Source organism: Gossypium arboreum, chromosome 3 (genome assembly GCF_025698485.1).
Source record: "Gossypium arboreum isolate Shixiya-1 chromosome 3, ASM2569848v2, whole genome shotgun sequence".
In the NCBI taxonomy this organism is placed as follows: Eukaryota; Viridiplantae; Streptophyta; class Magnoliopsida; order Malvales; family Malvaceae; genus Gossypium; species Gossypium arboreum.
In genome coordinates, this window is record NC_069072.1 from 25,884,040 (window position 1) to 25,895,605 (window position 11,566).

The 11,566-nt window shown below is 35.6% G+C and overlaps 1 non-coding gene across 1 annotated transcript; it reads left to right on the top strand.

The window, feature by feature from the left end:
• Positions 1-6,634: 6,634 nt before the first annotated feature.
• Positions 6,635-6,741, top strand: LOC128291320 (small nucleolar RNA R71). Its single transcript, XR_008281096.1, has one exon. It is a non-coding gene; the product is annotated as a small nucleolar RNA R71 (small nucleolar RNA).
• The last annotated feature ends 4,825 nt before the right edge of the window (positions 6,742-11,566 follow it).

Here is an 11,566-nt window from a genome sequence, read left to right on the forward strand (position 1 = left end):
TAATGAAAAGTTATTACCATAGGCTTGCATGAAAATCAAATCTCCACCACTATAAATTGAGATTAAACATCAATCAAAAGGTCTTTAGAGGGTTGTAACATGGCATTGGTTAGAGGGTGTAGTCACAAGCTGAAAAGAAAAGGTTAGAATCGAGATTGAATTGAAAATTTGCCTAGCAAGAAATATGACTAGTCATCAATTGCGTACAACAGAGCTTTTTCTCAGAATATGGAATTTAACTTCTGTAGCTCAGAATATGTAATTTTCTTTTTTTTTTTGTCTTAGAACAAGTCAAATTGCAAAATAGAATAAAACATAGCTAAACAGTTATTCCAACTCAAATCTTGACAAAAACAGGGATCAAATTAATTTAGGGGATTTCAACAATAATGAGTTATGGGTTAATATCGAGGGTAAATCAATGAATGGGTTGTTAGGCTCTAAGGGGTTCACTAAGGGTTAATTGTAAAGGTAGGCTTTTATGGAGTGAGTGGGTTAAGCCTAAGTGCCTTTATCATTTCAACATATCAAATCAAATGGTGTGGTCTTGACATGCATAATCAAGCAAGTTCTAAAATAGTAATTCAATACTGACGCACTCATAATGAAAGTGAGCATGAAAGAAATAATAGATGTTCTAAAGGCTCAAGATCTCACAAAAATTATGGCTTTTTGATGTTTAAACTTGTGAATTCCAACTCAAGATCATACCCAAACTTGGGGAAACAACCTAAAAGTTTTTAATTCTTCAAAAATCAACTTATCATGTTTGATTCCCTAATGTCATAAAGTTTAAACCCTCAATGCATAAATGCCTATGTTTTAATTCAAGATATATCAATAAAAGTCATAAATCAATAAAAATTTATCCTAAACATGCAATGAGAGCTTTTCAAGAGAACAAGGCAATCATTCAGGGATTTTTCTGATAGTGAAATGAATACCCCCCATAATTAAGGTGTACATTGCCCTTAATGTACAAAGATAGATATATAGAAAAGAATATAAATATAAGATAAGGAGAGAAGTGAAACTTCCTGAGTGATGAATGAATTTCCTTGAACTGGAGTTTTGGAGAATAATCGACCGAGGGTAGAGGAGGATACTCCGGTCGTGGTAGAGGTTCATTAGTCCATAAGTCCTGTGCCAAAAGAATATCATATCTGGTGGTAGCTATGGTCGTGGTCGAGCAGGACATGGCAGTCATGGAGAACCTTTCCTAGTGGAGTTTCAAGTTCCTGAGTAATAGTGAGCTTTGGAGCTCTTTCATAACTGTGATAGAATCAGGAACTCTTTTAGGAAATATATAAGGAAGAGTAAGTACTCAATATGAATTAGTCGAAATTAAAAATTGTAAAAAAACTCAGGATAAAATAGTATTAAAAGGAAATAAAAAACTAATTTCAAAATATAGAGATAAAAATAAAATAAAAAATAGGTGTTTATAGAAAAATTGAGGCACACGATCGTGGCGTACGCCCGTCTGCTCTAAGCTCAGCCCGTGCATTTTGTAATTTTCAAAATTAGGCGCATTGGTGTATACGGCCATGTTGCATGGCTGTGTCGATCCCCGTTCGCTTCTCCCACGTTCGTGTATACAGGCGCATGCCCGTGTTAAATTGATAGGTTTACCCACGGTTTCAAAACACGGACGTGTTGCACGCTCGTGGTATTTTGGCAGTTTCACCCACGGCCATGTTGCACGGCCGTGGCTACTTATCACATCCCGTGTTGGGGAATAAATTTTTGCCCTGTTTTCACACGGCCGTATCACACGGCCGTGGTTCATGCTGTGGTATGTGCACGGCCTCAGCACGCCCGTGTGCCTGGCCGTGTGGTTCTAAAAAGCCTAAGTTCAATGATTTGGTTAGTATGTTGATTTTAAAAATAAAATTTAAAGAAAGTAATATTGTTAGTGCTCGGGTTGCCTCCCTAGAAGTGCTTATTTATAGTCTAAGCTCGACTTACCTCTCTATTGAATGGTTATGGTGGTTCGAGGAGTTTATACTCCTCATTCCTGCTATGAATCTCATCAAAGTAAGGTTTTAGGCGGGTATTATTTACCTAAAAAGTGCCGAACTTGGGATGACTTACCTCGACTGTACCGAATGGGAAAATGCTAAGTACCGTAAGAGGAATTTCTTCATTCGGTTTGGCAGTGACAATGTGAGGATCTGCAGCATCTAATAAAACTTTATCTCCAACCTTAAGTTGATTTGGAAAGGTATTGAGCTTGTTCTGGCGTAGTTTTGGTTTATCGTTTGTTCTCGGTTTATGTGTCCGCCATTCATCTAGCTCCTCAATTTGTAGCTTTCATTCTTCATGAATAGGTCCTCTACTATTGCTTGAAAATGGCTCATGTACTTCTTTCAAACTCATTTCCTGCAAAGTAGGTTACACCATATTGTCAGTTTTAGTAGAACAGTTTAGACAATCACCTTCAATTCTCTATGTGTTGCCGGAATTGAGAGCTTGAAGGGTGATTGTTTCATCTCCCACACGAAGTGTGAGCTCACCTTTTCCAACATTAATAATCATTCTAGCAGTTGCTAAAAAGGGCCTTCCTAAAATCAAAGAAGTGTTGCTATCCTCCTCTATGTCTAGAACAACAAAGTCAACGGGAAATATAAATTTTTCAATTTTAACTAGTACATCTTCAATAATACCCCTAGAAAATCTTATTGTTTTATCTGCTAATTGAATACTCATCCTAGTCTGTTTGGGTTTCCCAGGACCTAGTTGTTTAAACATTGTGTAAGGCATGACATTAATACTAGCCCCTAAATCAGCTAATGCATTATTAAACATCTAAACTACCAATTAAGCAAGGAATCGTAAAACCCCCTGGATCTTTTAGTTTGTTGGGTAGTTTATTCTGTAGAATAGCTGAGCAAACTGTGTTTAGTTTCACATGTGAAGCCTCGTCCAACTTCTGCTTATTTGCTAAAAGCTCCCTTAAAAATTTCATTATGTTTGGCATCTGCGATAGAGCTTCAATAAGCGGTAAGTTAATATGTAATTTTTTTAAAAGTTTAAGGAATTTACCAAATTGTTCATCTGAGCAGTCTTTTCTTGTCGCATTGGGGTATGGCACACGAGTTTTGTATTCTGTACTTACCGGTTTCTGCTCATTGTGGTCTACATCACCTTTACCTTTGCTTATCTCGGTTTCTTGCCTTGGTTCTGGTTCAGGTGTGACTAACCCTTCCTCATCTTAACTAGTAATAGCGTTGAGTTGCTCCCTTAGGTTAGATTCTGTATTGCTTGGCAAGCTACCTTGTGGTCGTTCAGAAATCAACATGGCAAGCTGTCCAATCTGAGTTTCGAGCCCTTAGATCGCTGCTTGTTGATTCTTAAGTGTTGTCTCTGTAATATCCTAATTTTGGGCCTAGTCGGAATAGCGATTTCGTGACCACAAAATCCGAGATAGAAATAATTATTTTATGATTATTTTGAGGTCTATGATATGATTGCATGATTGTGTGAAAATTTCGTGAAGAAATCTTATGCATAAAGTGCTTAAATTGAAATTAGGGACTAAATCGAATAATTTGTAAAACTTGCATTCTAGAAGTTTCTAGTATGAAATTGTTTTGAAATATTAATTAGGAGGTCTTAAATAGAAATTTTACCAATTTCTAAGTCTATGGACAAAAATTGGACATGGATGGAATTTTTGGAAAGTTTAGTAGTAAGGGCATTTTGGTCATTTAGGGGTAAAATGAATTAAAATACAAAATTAAAAGCCAATTTTACTCATCTTCAACTCCATGGCCGAATATAGCAAGGAGAAACCATGGTTAGGGTTTTTCAAGCTTCCAAGCTCGATTGTAAGTCCGTTCTAGCCTCGTTTTTTATGATTTTTATGTTTTTGGAGTCCTTGTAGCTCGATTAAGCTTATGCTAACAATAATTCAACCTAGGGTTCATATTTGGAAAAATTCCCATAGGTGAAATTTGTGTATTTTGGTGTTTTATGATAGAATATAAGGTTTTAAATTATGTTAGACAACTTGTACTACTCGATTTTAAGTGAAAACGAGCAAAAGGGCTTAATCGGTAAAAATACCTAATAGTCATAAGTACATGTTAGAGTGAGAATTTGATGTTACCATAGAAGGGAAAAATGATCAGCATGTCATAAAACATAAGAAAATAGGCTGAAGTTTAATTTACGAGCTTTGGGGCAAAAGTGTAAATATGTGAAAGTTTAGGGGCAAAACTTTAATTTTTCCAAAATATGATTTTGGGTCAATTTGAATAATTTGAGTCCTAATTAGACTATATTTTAAATGATAGAGCAAGGAAAACTAAAATTCGGGCTAAAATGGGGAAAACACCAAGTTGTGGACGAAATGGTAAAAGTAGCCATTTTCGCATACGAGGTAAGTTCATATGTAAATGTTGGTAACATAGTTATTATTTTAAATGTTTTAATGTTATTTAAATGATATGATAATTATTATGAAATATTATACTGTGATAATTGTTTGTTAATATGTCAAATTATGTGATATACTTGGAAAATGTGAAATACTACCAAGTATCGGTAACGGCATTCTGTAGAAGATGGTTGAGACACATGATTGGGAAAAAGGTCCCATTGAACCTTAGGAATGGATTAGGATACAAGTGACATGTCACTAGGATATTTGGGCATCCGAACTCGTTGAGTTGAGTCCGAGTTCACTTATGGATGCGAACACCCGAGCTCGTTGAGTTGAGTCTGAGTTCACTTATGGGCGGGTTACATGGTAGCTTGGCTACATATGTAGCACTTATGTGCATACTTCCCATGTATCCGAATTATATTCTGATGTGTTCAAAGGGTAAAATTCTACTCAAATGGAGGAATACTTGAGATGAAAGGGACGTATTGGTAAATGTTGTGAAATGAATACTTTGAACAGGTATGTACTTAACCCTCGGGTTGAAAACTCGATATAACAACAATATGGTAAGATGATAAATGAAAATGTGATATGAATGTCTCGGTGATGATTATGCAAATGATGTTTTATGTTTGCGTATATAGTTGTGTTACTTGTTATTTGCATGTGAGCTTACTAAGAATTTATGCTTACTCCCTCCTTTTCATCCCTTGTAGTGTTGACAAGCCAGCTCGAAAATCGGGAACGGTCGGCGGCACACTCACACTATCCGTATACCATCTTGGCATAATGGCTTGTATATTTTGAGTGTGGCATGTATAGCATTATAATCATTTTGTATATATGGTCTTATGATATGGTTATTGAGTGGTATGGAAATGCTTGGTAATGATTAGCCATTGGAATGACTAATCATGATCATATTTAGTGTTATGTATGCTAAATTGCTAGCTAATCCATGGAAACCATGAAATAGGTAAAATTTACCATAAAATAGATTCAGACAGCAATAGTGATGTGAGTTTGAAAAATCATTAACAATAGTAGAGATACAATTAGATGATAAATAAAATATGGAATTGAAGAATTATGAGTCTATTTTCATTTGAATGGAACAAAACAGGTATATGAGTTATATTTTATGAGATGTTTAAATTTTTGTGAAACAGGTCCAGAGCGATTTTTGGATCCCCTGTTCTGACTTTGGAAAATTCACCATAAATTGTTCAAAGATAATTATAAGTCATAATTTATATGTACAGATTCCTTATTGAGTCTAGTTTTATTAGAAAAAAACGGAATAGTCATTGAAACTCTGTACAAAGATATATCTAATTAAGTAATACAGAGGTCGAAGCAATCGAACCCGAAACAGGGAGACTTTAACTAATAAACTGTACTAATTTGCTAGACCAAAAATTCTAGAAAAACATTAGTAAATAGATATATGAGTCTAGTTTTAGGGAAAATTTACAGAATTGGATTTCAAGTTTTGAAACTCGAGATATGAATTTTTAAGCGACTCTGACACAGATTGCTAGCTTGACTGAAAATTTTAAAAATAAATTGTTTGAGCTGTTTAAGTAATGAATTAAGTCTGTTAACACCTCGTGTTCGACTCCGAAGACGGTCTTGGGTACGGGGTGTTACAGTCTCGGTATTCTAAAAATGAGTTTCTGACACCGATATAAACTTTGAGAGCATCTCTTTAAGGTTCAGCCTCTTTTCCTGTTGGTAGGGTGCTGTTGGTAGCTTGAAGGTGATCTCTGATTTCCTTGGCCTCCCCGTGAGAAATTTGGGTGGTTCCTCCAACCTGCATTGTAAGTGTTACTATATGGATTGTTTTAAGATCGAGGATTATTACCCATGTAATTTAACTACTCGTTATCCTTGTTTTGGCCATAAGGTTGGTATTTTGAATTGCTTGATCCACCTCCACTTGCTTCGCACTGCATTACTGGATGAACCTGTGAAGAACTAAGAAAACCATCAATTTTCTTATTCAAGAGTTCTATCTGATTAGAGAGCATGGCAACTGAATCGACATCATAAACACCAGCTGTTTTTGTTGGCTTTGTCCTCATGACTTGCCACTGATAGTTATTCAGTAACATATCCTCTATAAACTCATAAGCATCTTCAGGTGTTTTATTATTGATGGTTCCGCCAGCAGCTGGGTCAACCATTTGTCAAGTAGAAGGATTCAGGCCATTATGAAAGGTTTGAACCTGTAGCCAGAGTGGTAACCCATGGTGAGGGCATCTTCGGAAAAGGTCTTTGTATCTCTCACATGCATCGTAGAGTGTTTCTAAATCCATCTGCACAAAAGAAGAGATATCATTACGTAATTTAGCCGTTTTAGCCAGCAAAAAATATTTAAGTAAAAACTTTTCGGTCATTTGTTCCCAAGTAGTAATTGACCCTCGTGGTAACGAGTTCAACCACTGATTAGCTTTGTTCCTTAATGAAAAGGGAAACAACCAAAGATGTATGGCATCATCAGAAACGCCATTGATTTTAAATGTGTCGCATAGTTCCAAAAAGTTTGCCAAGTGAACGTTGGGATATTCGTCCTGCAAACCATCAAACTGAACAAATTACTGTATCATTTGAATTGTGTTAGGTTTCAGTTTGAAGGTATTTGCAGCTACAGCAGGTCTAATTATGCTCGATTTAGTTCCTACTCAAGAAGGTTTAGCATAATCATACATAGCACGCGGAGCAGGATTTTGATTAACAACAATCGCAAGAGGTAACAGATTTTCTTGGTTCTCAGTCATCTCCTCAGTGGTGGTTGAAATATCTTCCTCTTGCTCTTCTGTGTAATGTAAGCTTTGCCTTATTTCTCTTTGGTTTCTGCGAACTGTGCGATCGATCTCACTATCAAAAAGTAATCGTCCTGACGGGTTTCTTCTAGTCATAAACTATAAGAACCTATTAGAAAAAGGGAAAAAGAAGAACTAGTAATAAAAATTAGAAATAAATTTAAATTCCCGTAAAAATAAATGGCTAAAGTAATAAAAATCGAGTGTTCCTAATATCTTCGTTCCCCAGCAACGGCGCCAAAAACTTGATACGTGATATTCGCGACAGGTTTTAAATATTTATAATGAATCGTTCTTGAAACTAACTATTATCACAATGAAGGCAAGTGTACCTATCGAACAGTAGTATAGCTTTAGCAAGACCGGATTGTCGAACCCAAAGGAACTAAAAGTACTAGTAATGACTGTCTTTTTATTATCTAGCCTAAGAATAATGGGGTTTGTTTTAACTAACTAATTAACTAAACTAAGAATTCACAGAAAATAGAATTGGAGAATTACTTTTGGAAAAACGATTGAATTAAGACAATACCTAAGGAAAAATCCACCTAGACGTCACTTGTTATTTGACTCTAAATTGGACTATTTATTCATTTGACTTGATCCCTAGAAATTCATAAGTTATATTATTATCCCTCTCGAGACTGACAACGTCTAACCCTAGGTTGAATAATTGAGATCTCTTTCTAATTAACTCCCTAGGGTTGCATTACCTCGATCTATGGATCCCCTTATTAGGTTTCACCCTAATTCTGAAAAATCTTATCACCCTATCTGTAGGCACACAATCAACTCCGCTTAATTATGACAAATGTACTCTTAGACAGGGTCTATTCCTCCTCTGAATAAGAGTTTAACTTGAATCAATATCCTGGAATATCAAAACAAGAATTAAGAACACATAATTAAGAACAAGTCAAATATTTATCATACAATTCAGATAATAATAACAAGATCTGTCTTAGGTTTCATTCCCCTTAGGTATTTAGGGGTTTTAGTTCATAACTAATAATGTAAACATCTTAGAAGAATAATGAATACAAAACATAAAAAAAAACCCCAAAACTCCAGAAAGGAAATTGAGGGGAGATATTTAGTCTTGATGATGACTCCGGCTTCTGAGATGGATCAATCGGCTTTCCTTGAGCAGTCCCTTCTTCCTCCTCTGTGCATCCCCTTTTTCTCCTCCTTTATGGTGTATTTATAGGCTTTGGAATGCCTAAGAACCCTCAAAATTGGCCTTTTCCAAATTGGACTCAACTTGGGCTCGACAGGGACACGCCCGTGTGCAATTACTTCAGGCCGTGGTCAAGCCTGTTAAAGAGGCACGAGCGTGTAGTCCACCCATGTGATTCGTGCTTCGATTCTACCAAATAGACACGGTCGTGTGGTCTGCCCGTGTGATGAGGTCCAGGTCGTGTTAATTTCGTACATTAGCCCATTTTCTCTGTTTTTGGCCCGTTTCTCATTCCTTTCACTCTCCTATGCTCACCTAAGTATAAAACATGAAATTAAGGCATTAGGAGTATCGAATTCACCAATTTTAAGGAAAAATCATCCATAAAATGTGCTAAGCATTGGATAGAAATATGTATAAATTATGGTTTATCAATATCATTTTACGAGCCTAAGAATTAAATCATAAATAATGTGAAAGGTTAGGGACAAAATGGTCAACTTGTCCGGGGGTGAAATTTAGACTCAAAAAGAATAATGTGATATATTGATAATTCATTTTTATTGTTATAGACTCCGAGGAACAAATTTCAAAGGTCAATTGAGGAAAACAAAAGGTTTTAGAATAACCGAAATGTAAAAATTGACACAAATACCAGGTAAGTTCGAATAACTTAAGGTAAACCCATAATATGCCTAAAGGCATGTTTTATGAATGTGTGATAGTTGTATATAATGATGGTATGAAAATCCATGAAATGTGTTAATAATAATAATGACAAGATGATAAATGTCCCAGTTGAAGTAAAAAGGGAAATTCGATGGATAAACCATGACTTACGTGACTTGAGGTCCTGCATGTGTTGCAGAAAAGGATTTAGCACGGACGGGTAATCCGTTGATCTCAAATATAGGAAGGATCTAGCTCAGACGTGTGTTCCTTGAATGACTGAGCCTCCCGAAGAATATGTGTGCATTAAGGATTTAGCCCAGATGGGTAATCCGATTAGGGTCTAAATTTAGCCTGGACTGGTAATTCAGATACGAGCTCATTAAAAGTGTTTGTCACTATAAGGGATTTAGCCTGGACTGGTAATCCTGACAACACTCCATGATTTTATATTACGGGGGATTTAGCCTGGACTGGTAGTCCTGCATTAAGATGTGACATTCACAGGAGTGCGTACTTGAGAAGATCACTCTTATGACTTGATGGTAAATGGATAATCCACCGAGATTTCAGAGGTACTCAACTAGATTAACATGAGGTATAGAAATGAAAATGTTGGATTATGAGCTCATCTAAGACAAATTACATGATGAATTATTGTGGGACTAACTTAATGTTTGAGTGCATGTAATAGAAGGCTACCCTATATTTCTTGGATTGGTTGTCCAACATGATTGTATGCTAATTAATCGATAAGTTTACTTTCCAGTTATTCAGGCTTACTAAGCATGTAAAATCTTACCCCTCTCTTTTCCCTGTCTTACAGAGCTTGAGGACTCGTAGAGATTGGAAGATGGTTGGAGTATTGTCAACACTATCTATTTCTCCTATTTTGGGTATATAGATACTTCTATTTTGTTACAATGGCATGTATAGGTTTGTGGTTACTTGGTGTTATATGTCATTGGTTGGCCAATGTAAAGGCTTAAATGTTAAACTTATTCTTTGTGGTATATGACCATAAGACATGGCTCATTTCGTTGTAGGTTATGACCTACCAACCATGTATGTTTATGTTAGAAATGTTCTTGTGATGATTAAATGTGGTATTTCATAAATAGGCATTCGTAATGTGGTCAAAATATTTGGAAATGGTTAGGCCATAATTGGTAATGAATTGTAATATTGAGCCAAGCCTAAATATGTTTCAATGGGACGGAAATCCTTATCATAAAAAGGGGATAGTTGAGTATGTAATTAACCAATGAGATGAGGTTGACATATGTAATTAACCAATGAGATGAGGTTGACATGCAATAGATTCATTGAGGATAGTCCTTGAGTATATTTGGGTCATGTTAAATGCAATTGGGGTTCCTATATGTAAGGAAATGATAAGAGTGACCATTGGCTTGAAATTATAGCCTAAAAAGGGTCCACACGGGTAGACACACGGGCGTGTGTCAAGGCCGTGTGTGACACACGGTTAGCCCTGTAACAACCCAATTTAGACCCTAATCGAAACGGCGGTTTCGGGACCACAAATCTGAGTCAAAAATATTTTAAAAATTATTTTCTGTGTTTATTTTGTGTGAATTTATATATGTGAAATTTTCGTGATTTAATTTTGTCGTTTAGGTATCCGATTAAATAAAAGAACTTAATAACGTAAAATGAAAATTTAGTGGTTATTTCTAAAAGGGGTTGAATTGTTAATGGCTTTCCAAATTGAAGCCTTAAAGTTGTAATTATGCCATTATTAATATAGATTACGGTAATGGTTAAGGAAAGTAATGATTTTTATTAAATTATAAAGGTTAAATTAGTAATATGGTTAATAAACATATAATAATTAAACCAAGTTAACATATTCATATTTTATTTCATTTTTTCATCCACCGAAAATAAGAAACTAAAGAAAGAAAATAGAAAACCTAGGTTCGGCCATCCTTCCAAGCTCGATTTAAGATCAAGAACTAAAGAAATCAGATTTGGATCGGGGGAAAACAAAAGTTGTCAACTAGCTGCCCTGTTCCATTTTATAACGTCTGAGGCTTGACTACTACATTTTTTAATTAGTTTCGACCAAGTTACGATGTCTGAAATCCCTGTATGAACCTTAGGAATAGTTAGGATACATATGTCATGACATAGGATTCCAATATATGTGTGTGAGTATGGCCCTGTCTGGGACAGTGGCATCGATATGTGATTACATGTAAGACCATGGCTGGGACGTTCACATTGTACGATATGTGTGATTATTCGAGTGTCCTATCCAATTCCAAATGGTTTATCGGGCATAAATAAGTTAAGATCGAATCTCTAAAATGAGCTAAAGAGCCAGGTATGAATTAGCTTGTTGTTACCTAAAATGAGGTAAGTGTATTCGGTCGTGAAACTATTATTGAAATGAGCCTTAAAATTTTGCAAGTGTATTATGTGTAATTGGTTACATAGTTTATATAAGTATATTGAAATATATTGTGATTCATGAGTTTGTGT